The following is a 14,642-nucleotide window of genomic DNA, read 5'->3' on the forward strand; positions in this document are numbered from 1 at the left end:
TACCGTATGTGTGAAACTCTGATCTGATGTAAGAGAGGACCTGATGGTCCTAATCAAAAAGGTTAAATTAGAAAAAATGAAATAAATAGACGATGAGAAATACAGAGCACAGAATGAACCAGACCCAGAAGGTCTTACAACAAGTAACTGATATATGATAGGACAAATCCACAAGAAATGACATTAAGAAAGTAATGTACAGCGTGTCCTCAGAGGAATGGTCAATATTCAGGGATGCGACAAGAACCATCATTCGAAGCAAAAAAGTCGAGTAAACGCGGGCACTAAAATGCATAGCTTAAGAGCTGTGAGCACAGTATCTTCGATACTGTGAAACAAATCTCCTCTGCTTCCAGCTCTTCGCATTCCATATTTTGAGAGGGGGTTGTACAGACCAAAACGAGAAAAAAAAGTCTGGTATACATGAGCTCTAAAATGCATACCTTAAGAGCTATGTCAATTATTCAATAGAAGAAATGCGTTTCACAGAATCGAAGCTGAAAAAGTGTTCATAGTACTTAAGATATACAGTTTAGAGCCCACGGTTTTTAGACTTGTTTTGGTGTGAATGAGCGTTCCTGTCATATTCCTGAATAATAACTCCTCCTGGAGCACTCCCTATAGTAAATTATCGAGGAAATTACTCTCAACAGCTCGGTAGATAAGACTGGAAGACAGTGAACGAAGTACTCGGATTAAAAAGGCTGAAAGACAGGGATGCAGTCTTTCGCCACTACTGTTCATTCTATACATCGAAAAACCAGTGATGAAAATAAAAGAAAGGTTCAAGAGTGGGATTAAAACTCAGTGTGAAAGGATATCAGTGATAAGATTCGCTGACGACATTGCTGTCCTCAGTGAAAGCGAAGAAGAATTAGAGGACCTGTTGAATGGAATGAACAGTCCAGAATATGGACTGAAAGTAAATCGAAGGAAGACAAAAGTAATGAAAAGTAGCGGAAATGAGAACAGCAAGCAACTTAACATCGAATCTGGGGATCAAGAACTAGACGAAGTTAAGGAATTCTGCTGCCTAGGCGGCAAAAGAACCCATGATGGGAGGAGGAAGGAGGACACAAAAACAGAATAGCACTGACAAAGAGGGCATTCCTGGCCATCAGTAGTCTAGTATCAAAAAAATGGCTCTGAACACTATAGGACTTAACATCGGAGGTCATCAGTCCCCTAGAATTTAAACCTAACTAACCTAAGGACATCACACACATCCATGCCCGAGGCAGGATTCGAACCTGCGACCGTAGCGGTCGCGCGGTTCCAGACTGAAGCGCCTAGAACTGCTCGGCCACTGCGGCCAGCTTCTCTAGTATAAAACAAAGGTCTTAATTTAAGGAAGAAATATCTGAGAATGTGCGTCTGGAGCACAGGATTGTATGGTAGTGAAACACAGAGTATGAGAAAACCGGATCAGAAGAGAATCGAAGCATTTGAGATGTGGGGTTATAGAAGAATGATGAAAATTAGATGGACTGATAAGATACGAAATGGGAGGTACTCCACATAATCGACGAGGAAATGAATATATGGTAAACACTGACAAGAAGGTTCAAAAAATGGTTCAAAAGGCTCTGAGCACTATGGGATTTAACTTCTGAGGTCATCAGTCCCCTAGAAATACTTAAACCTAACTAACCTAAGGACATCACACACATCCATGCCCGACGCAGGAGTCGAACCTGCGACCGTAACGGTTACGCGGTTCCAGACTGTAGCGCCCAGAACCGCTCGGCCACTCCGGCCGGCACAAGAAGAATGCACAGGATCTTAGGACATCTGTTAAGACGTCAAGGAATATCCACTTTAGCACGGTAGGGAGCTGTAGAGAGTAAAGACTGTAGAGGAAGAAACAGGGATGGGAAAACAATGTAGCAAATAATTGAGGGCGTCGGTTGTAAGTGCTAATCTGAGATGTAAAGGTTGGCACAGGAGAGGAATGTATGGGCGGCCGCACCAAGTCAGACAAAAGACTGATGACTCAAGAAATAAATAAATAAACAAATGAAGTCTTCAAGTTTTGTAGTCCTGTCTTCCTCAGTTGCGTGTAATATTACGGTATATTGATAATTTTTTACTTATGGACCATCTGACAGCAACTGAATAAAACACAATTTTAGTGCCATACGCGTTTCGCCTTTATTTTCTGCAAGGCATCATCAGTGACAGGTTGCGTGGACAATTTCTTACATATTACTCTCCTGTTGCATTTTTGGTGTTGTTCTTCTTCTTAAGAATGCCAATTTGCGTTTTTTTTTCCCCACATTCCACAGCACTATGAACTGAACGCTTGTTCTGTTCAGAAACCAAAACATTGCATTGAAACAAGCGTTCAGTTCATAGTGCTGTTGAATGTGGGAAAAAAACCGCAAATTGGCATTCATAAGAAGAAGAACAACACCAAAAATGCAACAGGAGCGTAATATGTAAGAAATTGTCCACGTAACTTGCCACTGATGATGCCTTGCAGAAAATAAAGGCGAAACGCGTATGGCACTAAAATTGTGTTTTATTCAGTTGCTGTCAGACGGTCCATAAGTAAAAATTATCATTATACCGTAATAAAAATGAAAGCTCGGTAGTATGCAGGCGGACGTAATAAGAAGTGTAATGAGAAGTGGTTCTAGGAAAGCTGTGCCAAGTACTTAAGTATGAATTGCAGAGTAACCATACAGATGAAGGTGCTGGTCGTCTGCGTTCTTCCTGTTCTCACTGCTCCACTAGTGGCGCATCCTGAGAAGGCGGAGAAAGTGCGAAGTGCGTGCGTCACCGTGGGCTGCACAAAACCGGCGTTCCGGAATCACGTTCCCGGAGCCTGCCGAGGCTGGGGCCGGCGATGCCCCCCCCCTCTCCCACCTGGCGGACTTTCCGGGGCTCAGTGGGTCAACGGAAAGACTCGCGCCGCACAATAAGCAGCCCCCGCAGTTGCTGCACGGACGTCTCCTCCACCGAGCGCAGGTAAGCTCTCGGCTGACACTGACCCGCATTTACTCGAGTACCGAACCGTTAGCACACGAATACGAATCACAAAAAGTGTAAGTGAGCGTGAAGTACCGTGCGTTTAACAAGCGAGTAGATTACGTGTGAATGAATTGACTGTGATCGTTTTTCGCTGTAGCTACATAGATACTCCGTTTATAAACAAAACGCTCTTTTCTTGCCAGAACATTGGTATTTAATTTTTCTGACGCGTTTCGCCTTTCATATCAGAGCATGTTCCTCAGTAGTTGACAGTTTTATTTTTACGTTAACATGGTGTATCACAGTCGACGGCGAAAACTTAACACGGGTGAAAGCATTCAGTAATACAAGCAGTTCCGCGTATCCGCAAATGAACTGTTTCGAGATTATTACAGATTTGTGGTTACGAGCCACCACTGGCTTCAGCATGAAGTATTGTCCTAATGTATTTGAAATGTAAACTGTTCGGTTAAATTCCCGTATAATTGGGCTTAAAATTCACCGATGGTCTATCGTAAAAAGTCTAGTTATTAGAATGAGAATTTCACTCTGCAGCGGAGTGTGTGCTGAAATGAAACTTTCCGAGTTCGAGTCTCGGTCCGGCACACAGTTTTAATCTCCCAGGAAGTTTCAGTCTAGTTATTGTATGGCATGATTCCTCCTAATTGGAAACGTTTTTCATTCCCTCACAGTCAATGTCACCTTTCCTTCCCAAGACTTGTGTCTTAAAGTGTACCTATTGAGTGTAGGCGATTATAGTGAGTGTGCGCAATATTGTCACTTTCCGCTACCTACTTACAGCAATATCTGCACTCGGTAGCTGCGCGCACACGCTGCTGGTTCACCATCAACTAAACACTTACGTGAGAGCGTTCTGTGACCAACAATGAAAAGTCAGATAGGTGCATTATAGTTACACACGGAAAATTCTTCCTATTTTTATTTATGTCACTGATTTCGTATAGATGATGACCAGGTTTGAAGCAGTTTAATTGTTTCTAACAGGTAAGGGGAACAGAAAATTGCGAATCACGCAAAAGAACATTAAACGTCACGTTTTCTGCTAGTGTTTACAAAGTAACTATTAAAAATCCTAACTAATAATGGGAATTTGCAGTTCATTAACAACAATCTCAACAGTTCTGAAGTATATTACAGGTACACGAGACTTTAATAATCTTCCCACAGTATCCAGTGGCAATAATTGTACATCTACGCAAAGAATTTTACTCGCATTCCAACAGGCCCCGCTCACAATCTGCAAGTGAGTTCATACGACACTGCTTATTCAACATTAAATTGTAATATAACGTTTTCCGAGGCTGATGTAAATAAACACAGATACGAGAACCACTGCATACTTTTCTGTAACCGAAACGTGGTGCCGAGGGAATAACAAATGTAACCCAATGACACGATATTGCAATGCTAAGACTTCTGAAATCAAAGCTGAGACTTAACACGTACTGACCGAAATGAAGTCAAAACTAAGAACGACAACTGTTTGAAATAGCGCGAGCGTTGGCCTCATAAGGAATCCCGCTAGAATATTAAGCAATTTTGGTTATTAAGTTACAGTCTGAAAATCCCGTGGGTTAAAATTGTCATTCCTAACTGGCAGCTGAAACTATGGTAAGCTTGGTTTAACGGATATTGGATATGGCCGGTAGCTATTAAAATGTATAGAACCAAATTATGTATACAGACTGGGATTCACAGGATTACAAGTTAGGCAATCATACTGAATGTTGAAATTTACTGAAAATCACATAATTCATAATTAGTGAACGTTGTCACATTATACGGGTGTCACCGGAGGCACAAACGTCAGATTAACAAAAGTCTGTGAATAAATCCTGGAATGTTACAGCACTTTGGTCATGATCTATTCCGAACGTTTGGGCTAGTTGAAATCTTTACTTAACAATATCTGATAAACTAAGTTTGGACAAATATAGTTACCTTACTGAACTCAGGGTACATTGCCCTTTGTAGCGAATGGAGTCTTTCCTTTAGATTGAACATATTAGCTCACAGTTGTTTTAGGGCTAGCTGGCTGTACAGAATTTTATGATTACAAACAATTTTTGAACTACTGATTTGTAGTGAAACTAATAATTACAATTCCATCAGAACAGTAAGTAGCATGATCTCAGTAATGAGGTATTGAAGGGGATAGCCGTTTATGCAAAACCCACATTTTGTACAATATGTGCTCACTATCGTAATATTACCATTAATATTTGAATAAGAATATTAGCAAAAAAATTATATATGCTTTAACTTTTAAATTAGGGGTGTAGATAAAGTAGGATGATGTGGGCTAGTCCAGCTTTGTCACTGTCTGTTGTCATGTACGTGTTGCGTGTCGTGACGAAGGAACGGAGAGGTTGGAACCCCGTGCCGGCTCGTAGCCTATTGTAGACCTCTCACCTAGCTTGGGGCCACCAGGCTTAACATTCCCATCCGACGGACGGGACACCATAAACAGTGCCTCGTGGCCTCACTTCAGGAGACACTACCGAGAGATTGCGAATTTAATGCTGGATGTTGTTTGTTGCTGTTGTCTTCAGTCCTGAGACTGGTTTGATGCAGCTCTCCAAGCTGCTCTGTCCTGTGCAAGCTTCTTCATCTCCCAGTACTTACTGCAACCTTCTGAATCTGCTTAGTGTATAGATCTCTTGGTTTCCCTCTACGATTTTTACTCTCCACGCTGCCCTCCAATGCTAAATTTGTGATCCCTTGATGCCTCAGAACATGTCCTACCAACCGATCCCTTCTTCTTGTCAAGTTGCGCCACAAACTCCTCTTCTTCCCAATTCTATTCAATAGCTCCTCATTAGTTATGTGATCTACCCATCTAATCTTCAGCATTATTCTGTAGCACCACATTTCGAAAGCTTCTATTCTCTTCTTGTCCAAACTATTTATCGTCCATGTTTCACTTCCATACATGGCTACACTCCATACAAATACTTTCAGAAACGACTTCCTGACACTTAAATCTATACTCGATGTTAACAAATTTCTCTTCTTCAGAAACGCTTTCCTTGCCATTGCCAGTCTACATTTTATATCCTGTCTGTTTCGACCATCATCAGTTATTTTGCTCCCCAAATAGCAAAACTCCTCATTTCCTAATCTAATTCCCTCAGCATCACCCGACTTAATTCAACCACATTCCATTATCCTCGTTTTGCTTATGTTGATGTTCATCTTATACCCTCCTTTCAAGACACTGTCCATTCCGTTCAACTGCTCTTCCAAGTCCTTTGCTGTCTCTGACAGAATTACAATGTCATCGGCGAACCTCAAAGTTTTTATTTCTTCTCCATGGACTTTAATACCTACTCCGAATTTTTCTTTTGTTTCCTTTACTGCTTGCTCAATATACAGATTGAATAACATCGGGGAGAGGCTACAACCCTGTCTCACTCCTTTCCCAACCGCTGCTTCCCTTTCATGCCCCTCGACTCTTATAACTGCCATTTGGTATCTGTACAAATTGAAAATAGCCTTTCGTTCCCCGTATTTTACCCCTGCCACCTTAAGAATTTGAAAGAGAGTATTCCAGACAACATTGTCAAAAGCTTTCTCTAAGTCTACAAATGCTAGAAATGTAGGTTTGCCTTTCGTTAATCTATTTTCTAAGATAAGTCGTAGGGTCAGTATTGCCTCACGTGTTCCAACATTTCTGCGAAATCCAAACTGATCTTCCCCGAGGTCGGCTTCTACCAGTTTTTCCACTCGTCTGTAAAGAATTCGCATTAGTATTTTGCAGCTGTGACTTATTAAGCTGATAGTTCGGTAATTTTCACATCTGTCAACACCTGCTTTCTTTGGGTATGGAATTATTATATTCTTCTTGAAGTCTGAGGCTATTTCGCCTGTCTCATACATCTTGCTCACCAGATGGTAGAGTTTTGTCAAGACTGGCTCTCCCAAGGCCGTCAGTAGTTCCAATGGAATGTTGTCTACTCCCGGCGCCTTGTTTCGACTCAGGTCTTTCAGTGCTCTGTCAAACTCTTCACGCAGTATCGTATCTCCCATTTCATCTTCATCTACATCCTCCTCCATTTCCATAATATTGTCCTCAAGGACATCGCCCTTGTATAGACCCTCTATATACTCCTTCCACCTTTCTGCTTTCCCTTCTTTGCTTAGAACTGGGTTTCCATCTGAGCTCTTGATATTCATACAAGTGGTTCTTTTTTCTCCAAAGGTCTCTTTAATTTTCCTGTAGGCAGTATCTATCTTACCCCTAGTGAGATAAGCCTCACATCCTTACATTTGTCCTCTAGCCATCCCTGCTTAGCCATTTTGCACTTCCTGTCGATCTCATTTTTGAGACGTTTGTATCCCCTTTTGCCTGCTTCATTTACTGCGTTTTTATATTTTCTCCTTTCATCAATTAAATTCAATATTTCTTCTGTTACCCAAGGATTTCTACTAGCCTTCGTCTTTTTACCTAATTGATCCTCTGCTGCCTTCACTACTTCATCCCTCAGAGCTACCCATTCTTCTTCTACTGTATTTCTTTCCCCCATTCCTGTCAATTGTTCCCTTATGCTCTCCCTGAAACTCTGTACAACCTCTGGTTTAGTCAGTTTATCCAGGTCCCATCTCCTTAAATTCCCACCTTTTTGCAGTTTCTTCAGTTTTAATCTACAGTTCATAACCAATAGATTGTGGTCAGAGTCCACATCTGCCGCTGGAAATGTCTTACAATTTAAAACCTGGTTCCTAAATCTCTGTCTTACCATTATATAATCTATCTGATACCTTCTAGTACCTCCAGGATTCTTCCATGTATACAACCTTCTTTTATGATTCTTGAACTGAGTGTTAGCTATGATTAATTTATGCTCTGTGCAAAATTCTACCAGACAGCTTCCTCTTTCATTTCTCTCACCCAATCCATATTCACCCACTATGTTTCCTTCTCTCCCTTTTCCTACTGTCGAATTCCAGTCACCCATGACTATTAAATTTTCGTCTCCCTTCACTACCTGAATAATTTCTTTTATCTCATCATACATTCCTTCAATTTCTTCGTCATTTGCAGAGCTAGTTAGCATATAAACTTGTACTACTGTACTAGGCATGGGCTTCGTGTCTATCTTGGCCACAATAATGCGTTCACTATGCTGTTGGTAGTAGCTTACCCGCACTCCTATTTTTTATTCATTATTAAACCCACTCATGCAGTATCTCTTTTCGATTTTGTATTTCTAACTCTGAATTCACCCGACCAAAAGTCTTGTTCCTCCTGCCACCGAACTTCACTAATTCCCACTATATGTAACTTCAACCTATCCATTTCCCTTTTTAAATTTTCTAACCTACCTGCCCGATTAAGGGATCTGACATTCTACGCTCCGATCCGTAGAACGCCATTTTTCTTTCTCCTGATAACAACGTCCTCTTGAGTAGTCCCCGCCCGGCGATCCGAATGGGGGACTATTTTACCTCCGGAATATTTTACCCAAGAGGACGCCATCATCATTTAACCATAGAGTAATGCTGCATGCCCTCGGGAAACATTACGGCTGTAGTTTCCCCTTGCTTTCAGCCGTTCGCAGTCCAGCACAGCAAGGCCGTTTTGGTTAGTGCTGCAAGGCCAGATCCGTCAATCATCCAGACTGTTGCCCCTGCAACTACTGAAAAGGCTGCTGCCCCTCTTCAGGAACCACACGTTTGTCTGGCCTCTCAACAGGTACCCCTCCGATGTGGTTGCACCTACGGTACGGCCATCTGTATCGCTGAGGCACGCAAGCCTCCCCACCAACGGCAAGGTCCATGGTTCATGGGGGTATTGGCGCAAAATCTGGTAACCGGGAACTCAACACCATCATCTCTCCTCCCCTCGCCGGCCAAATTCTGGCTGTGAAAATTTCTTTCTCCATCGAGATTTGAACAAGCTTAACTCCGAGTAGAGCAGCATCACATAGACATATGTTGCAGACCCCGGCTCGGAGGTGGATGCATTAACAAAAATTACAGTAGTAATTCATTACGTCACATGTTACAGTTTTCTGTACGCTCGTACTTTTTAAATGAGGTGCTCCATTAGTCGTCCTCGTATTTGGTTACAATGGTACCCTCCCCTCTGCAATGACTGACGAATTCTTTCAAACTCTCGCAAATTATTTCGTAAATCTTGACAAGACGCTACAATTTGCTTCTCCAGTACTTGAACGTAATTAATGAGAGTTCTGTATGCATGGTGGTTATAATTAAACTTTCGCTACTGGAGAGGGCTCCAATGAAAAACTAGTGATAGTAGGTCAATGAAACTTTTTTACAACATTTGTAAGAATATGCAAGAGAAATAACAAATAAACCATTGAAAGAAAAACATTTTAATTTCATTACGAGAGAGTTCCAGTCTGGTCCTCTTGGTGGTTACGCAGTTTGGAACGATCGGCCAATGATTCGGTTTTCTCCAAAATTGTTACTGAGTGACCGAGTGACCTCACGAGCAGTGTGAGCAGGAGCTCCATCGTGCATCAAAACAGTTGAGTCCAGAGAACCTCTGTCTCGTAGAAGAGGAATCACATGTTAGCGAACCAGATCGCCGTAACGTGTGCCGTTCGCGCTGCAGTCCTTGGTCCTTGTGCCGTGAAGCCACATCGCGTTCACAGCGCAGAGGAACTTCATGAACGTTCGTTGGCGGTGACGATCCCCAAATGCGAAGATTGTATGTTCCCTGCCCCAGTGAACGTAAAGTGTGCTTGATCACTCCACAAAATGTTCCAAGTCCACATGTCGTCAACTTCAAGTTTTGCAAGAAACGTAAGAGCAAAGTCCACTCGAACGGCAGGCCGCGGTGGACGTGCGGTTCTAGGCACTTCAGTCCGGAACCGCGTGACTGCTACGGTCGCAGGTTCGAATCCTGCCTCGGGCATGGATGTGTGTGATGTCCTTAGGTTAGTTAGGTTTAAGTAGTTCTAATTTCTAGGGGACTGATGACCTCAGGTGTTGAGTCCCATAGTGCCCAGAGCCATTTGAACCATTTTTTTCTACTCGAACGTCTGCCCCACGTGGCAAAAGTTGGTGGGTAATGTGAAGTTTGTACAGGTACCGCCGGCCGCGGTGGTCTCGCGGTTCTAGGCGCGCAGTCCGGAACCGCGCGACTGCTACGGTCGCAGGTTCGAATCCTGCCTCGGGCATGGATGTGTGTGATGTCCTTAGGTTAGTTAGGTTTAAGTAGTTCTAAGTTCTAGGGGACTGATGACCACAGCTGTTAGGTCCCATAGTGCTCAGAGCCATTTTTTTTTCAGGTACCATTTCACAGATGTTTGCAGCAGTTTTCGAACGATGGACCATGGAATGTTCAGATGTAGTGACGCAGCTCAGGGCATTGCTTGAAGATCGCACATTGCGTGCAGCATTCGGAGCTATGGCAATAGTAACTTCAACAATTTGCGGCACAATTGGCCATCAGCCTCTCCCAGGATAAAACGATTCATTGCCTGATCGTTCCTAAATGCGTAACCACCAAGATCTCCACATTTTAACCCTCTCATGTGGAAATTAAAACATGTTTCTTTCAGTGGTTTATTTGTTCTCTTTCATATGTCCTTACAAATGTTTGCAAAAGCTTCATTGCCCTACGATTACTCGTTTTTCATGGGGACCCTGTCAAGCAGCGATATTTTAATTATAACCACTCTGTACTTCACTTTTGAAATGATCCCAGACAAAAATATGCAGAGGATTGAGGCTATATGATCTTGGAGCCGAAGGTAAATGGCCCTTTTGGACCTATTTATGTCGGACCACGTTGGCGCTTCAGATTATCATTTTACACCAGCAACAAAATGTGCCGCTGTGACATCATACGTGTACCACATTTCCCAACTATAAGCCATGGCTGAAATTTGGCCCCAGTTAGATGGGGACTCAATCGAAATATTTGTATTTTAAATACCTGTTTACTGACTATAACAATACTTCATACTGAAATCAGTGGTAGCTCGTAATCACATATTTGTAATTATAGTGCTAACGACGTATTTGCGGCCCTATGTTTACCACAGTGTTTCTGCTTCTACAGTGTGTCCATAAAAGAATGAATCAGTTTCAGTGGCATATTATAACAGTTAAATTTAAATTATTTACAACTGATCATACATCACATCGAACTTAAACCAGTATTTTCTAGGGGACTGATGACCTCAGATGTTAAGTAGCATAGTGCTCAGAGCTATTTGAACCATTTTGAAACCGCTTATCACGAGCAGTCACCTCAACCACTTTTTCGTTTTTTTTTTTTGTTATTTTTCGTTGTATTTGGTCGTAGCGGACGTCACATGACATCTGCTGAAGTCCATTGTTGGTCTTTCCACTCGGTTATTTGTTAGAGAGACCAGCCCACTCTCTGGCCAAACACGCTGAGCTACCGTGCCGGCACCAATTACGCTCCTCGCTCATGCTTCCAGAACGAACCCAAACCTCCATACATCTTTGTATGTCTACCTCATTTACTTGAGCAGTTACTGTGATTTGCGCACAGGGAGAAAGTTCTACTATTATTATCGGGGCCTTGTCTAGGCATGAAATACACTCCTGGAAATGGAAAAAAGAACACATTGACACCGGTGTGTCAGACTCACCATACTTGCTCCGGACACTGCGAGAGGGCTGTACAAGCAATGATCACACGCACGGCACAGCGGACACACCAGGAACCGCGGTGTTGGCCGTCGAATGGCGCTAGCTGCGCAGCATTTGTGCACCGCCGCCGTCAGTGTCAGCCAGTTTGCCGTGGCATACGGAGCTCCATCGCAGTCTTTAACACTGGTAGCATGCCGCGACAGCGTGGACGTGAACCGTATGTGCAGTTGACGGACTTTGAGCGAGGGCGTATAGTGGGCATGCGGGAGGCCGGGTGGACGTACCGTCGAATTGCTCAACACGTGGGGCATGAGGTCTCCACAGTACATCGATGTTGTCGCCAGTGGTCGGCGGAAGGTGCACGTGCCCGTCGACCTGGGACCGGACCGCAGCGACGCACGGATGCACGCCAAGACCGTAGGATCCTACGCAGTGCCGTAGGGGACAGCACCGCCACTTCCCAGCAAATTAGGGACACTGTTGCTCCTGGGGTATCGGCGAGGACAATTCGCAACCGTCTCCATGAAGCTGGGCTACGGTCACGCACACCGTTAGGCCATCTTCCGCTCACGCCCCAACATCGTGCAGCCCGCCTCCAGTGGTGTCGCGACAGGCGTGAATGGAGGGACGAATGGAGACGTGTCGTCTTCAGCGATGAGAGTCGCTTCTGCCTTGGTGCCAATGATGGTCGTATGCGTGTTTGGCGCCGTGCAGGTGAGCGCCACAATCAGGACTGCATACGACCGAGGCACACAGGGCCAACACCCGGCATCATGGTGTGGGGAGCGATCTCCTACACTGGCCGTACACCACTGGTGATCGTCGAGGGGACACTGAATAGTGCACGGTACATCCAAACCGTCATCGAACCCATCGTTCTACCATTCCTAGACCGGCAAGGGAACTTACTGTTCCAACAGGACAATGCACGTCCGCATGTATCCCGTGCCACCCAACGTGCTCTAGAAGGTGTAAGTCTACTACCCTGGCCAGCAAGATCTCCGGATCTGTCCCCCATTGAGCATGTTTGGGACTGGATGAAGCGTCGTCTCACGCGGTCTGCACGTCCAGCACGAACGCTGGTCCAACTGAGGCGCCAGGTGGAAATGGCATGGCAAGCCGTTCCACAGGACTACATCCAGCATCTCTACGATCGTCTCCATGGGAGAATAGCAGCCTGCATTGCTGCGAAAGGTGGATATACACTGTACTAGTGCCGACATTGTGCATGCTCTGTTGCCTGTGTCTGTGTGCCTGTGGTTCTGTCAGTGTGATCATGTGATGTATCTGACCCCAGGAATGTGTCAATAAAGTTTCCCCTTCCTGGGACAATGAATTCACGGTGTTCTTATTTCAATTTCCAGGAGTGTAGTATGTCTATGTTAAATGATGAACTATGCAGTGCCCTTCAGACGTGCATGCACTGAACACCACATGATCAAGGAAGTCATCTTCACACTGCAACACTTCACTTGCAGAGTTATAATGTACACCGTAAACGTCTGCCTTTAAAGCGTACACTAACTGTAACTTGTATGAATGCATGTGAAATTTTCTAAAAATATTCTACACTGTCGTCTTTGGCAACTGAAGTTTAAGACTTACTTTCTGAAAAGACTTCTTAGGACTACGAAGACGAGATGCTCTGAATTGATAAGCATCCTCCGCAGTGTTTTCCCTTTTGATCGACCAAGCGCAACAGGCACGGAATTCCATCCCACAGATTGACATCCAACACCTGTACAACACCATGCATGCACGTCTGCACGCTTCCGTTCAACATTCTAGCGGTTACAACTGCTATTCCTGTACCGTCCGCCTCGGTAGCTGAATGGTTACCGCGGCGGAATGATATGTCATGGGGCCTGGGTTCGATTCCCGGGTGGGTCGAAGATTTTTCTCCACTCAGGGACTGGGTGTTGTGTTGTCTCCATCATCATCATCTCATCCCCATCGACACGCAAGTCGAAGTGGCGTCAGCTAAAAAGACTTGCATCAGGTGACCAGTCTACGCACGACATTTCCATTTCCATCAAGTACCAGCATGTCACATTTCCTATAACTTATCTCCCACTTGTGATATTCCAGTTTTAATCATTTACACTGTGTGATCAAATGTATCCGGACACCTGGCTTAAAATTACTGACAAGTTCGTGGCGTCCTCCATTGATAATGCTGGAATTCAGTATGGTGTTGGCCCACCCTGAGCCTTGATGACAGCTTTCACTCTCGCAGGCATACATTCAATTAGGTGCTTGAAGGTTTCTTGGGGAATGGCAGCTCATTCTTCACGGAGTACGGCACTGAGGACAGGTATCGATCTCGGTCGGTGAGGCCTGGCACGAAGTTTACGTTCCAAAACATCCCAAAGGTTTTCTATAGGATTCAGGTCAGGACTCTGTGCAGGCCAGTCCATTACAGGGATGTTATTGTCGTGTAACCACTCCGCCACTTACGAAAAGGTGCTCGATCGTGTTGAAAGATGTAATCACTATCTCCGAATTGCTCTTCAACAGTGGGAAGCGAGAAGGTGCTTAAAACATCAATGCAAGCCTGTGTTGTGATAGTGCCACGCAAAACAACAAGGGGTGCAAGCTCCCTCCATGAAAAACACGACCACACTAAAATACCACCGTCTCCGAATTTTACTGTTGCCACTACACATACTGGCAGGTGACATTCACCGTGCCTTCGCCATAGCCACACCTTGCCATCGGATCGCCACATTGTGTACCGTGACTCGTCACTCCGCACAACGTTTTTCCACTGTTCAATCGTCCAATGTTCACGCTCCTTACACCAAGCGAGGCGTCGTTTGACATTTGCCGGCGTGATGTGTGGCTTATGAGCAGCCACTTGACCATGAAATCCAAGTTTCCTCATCTCCTGCCAAACTGTCATAGTACTTTCAGTGGATCTTGATGCAGTTTGGAATTCCTGTGTGATGGTCTGGGTAGATGTCTGCCTATTACACATTACGTCCCGCTTCAACTGTCGGCAGTCTCTGTCAGTCAACAGATGAGGTCGGCCTATACGCTTTTGTGCTGTA

General features: G+C 44.3%; 1 protein-coding gene across 1 annotated transcript in view; it reads left to right on the forward strand.

The window, feature by feature from the left end:
• The first annotated feature begins 2,905 nt into the window (after positions 1–2,905).
• Positions 2,906–14,642, forward strand: part of LOC124777292 (oxidized low-density lipoprotein receptor 1-like) — a 96,931-nt gene continuing 85,194 nt past the window's right edge. The window contains exon 1 of the mRNA XM_047252641.1: positions 2,906–2,970. The gene's annotated coding sequence lies outside the window, so the exon portion shown is untranslated. The remainder of the gene's footprint in view (positions 2,971–14,642) is intronic.

The sequence above is a fragment of the Schistocerca piceifrons genome, chromosome 2 (assembly GCF_021461385.2).
Source record: "Schistocerca piceifrons isolate TAMUIC-IGC-003096 chromosome 2, iqSchPice1.1, whole genome shotgun sequence".
NCBI lineage: Eukaryota > Metazoa > Arthropoda > Insecta > Orthoptera > Acrididae > Schistocerca > Schistocerca piceifrons.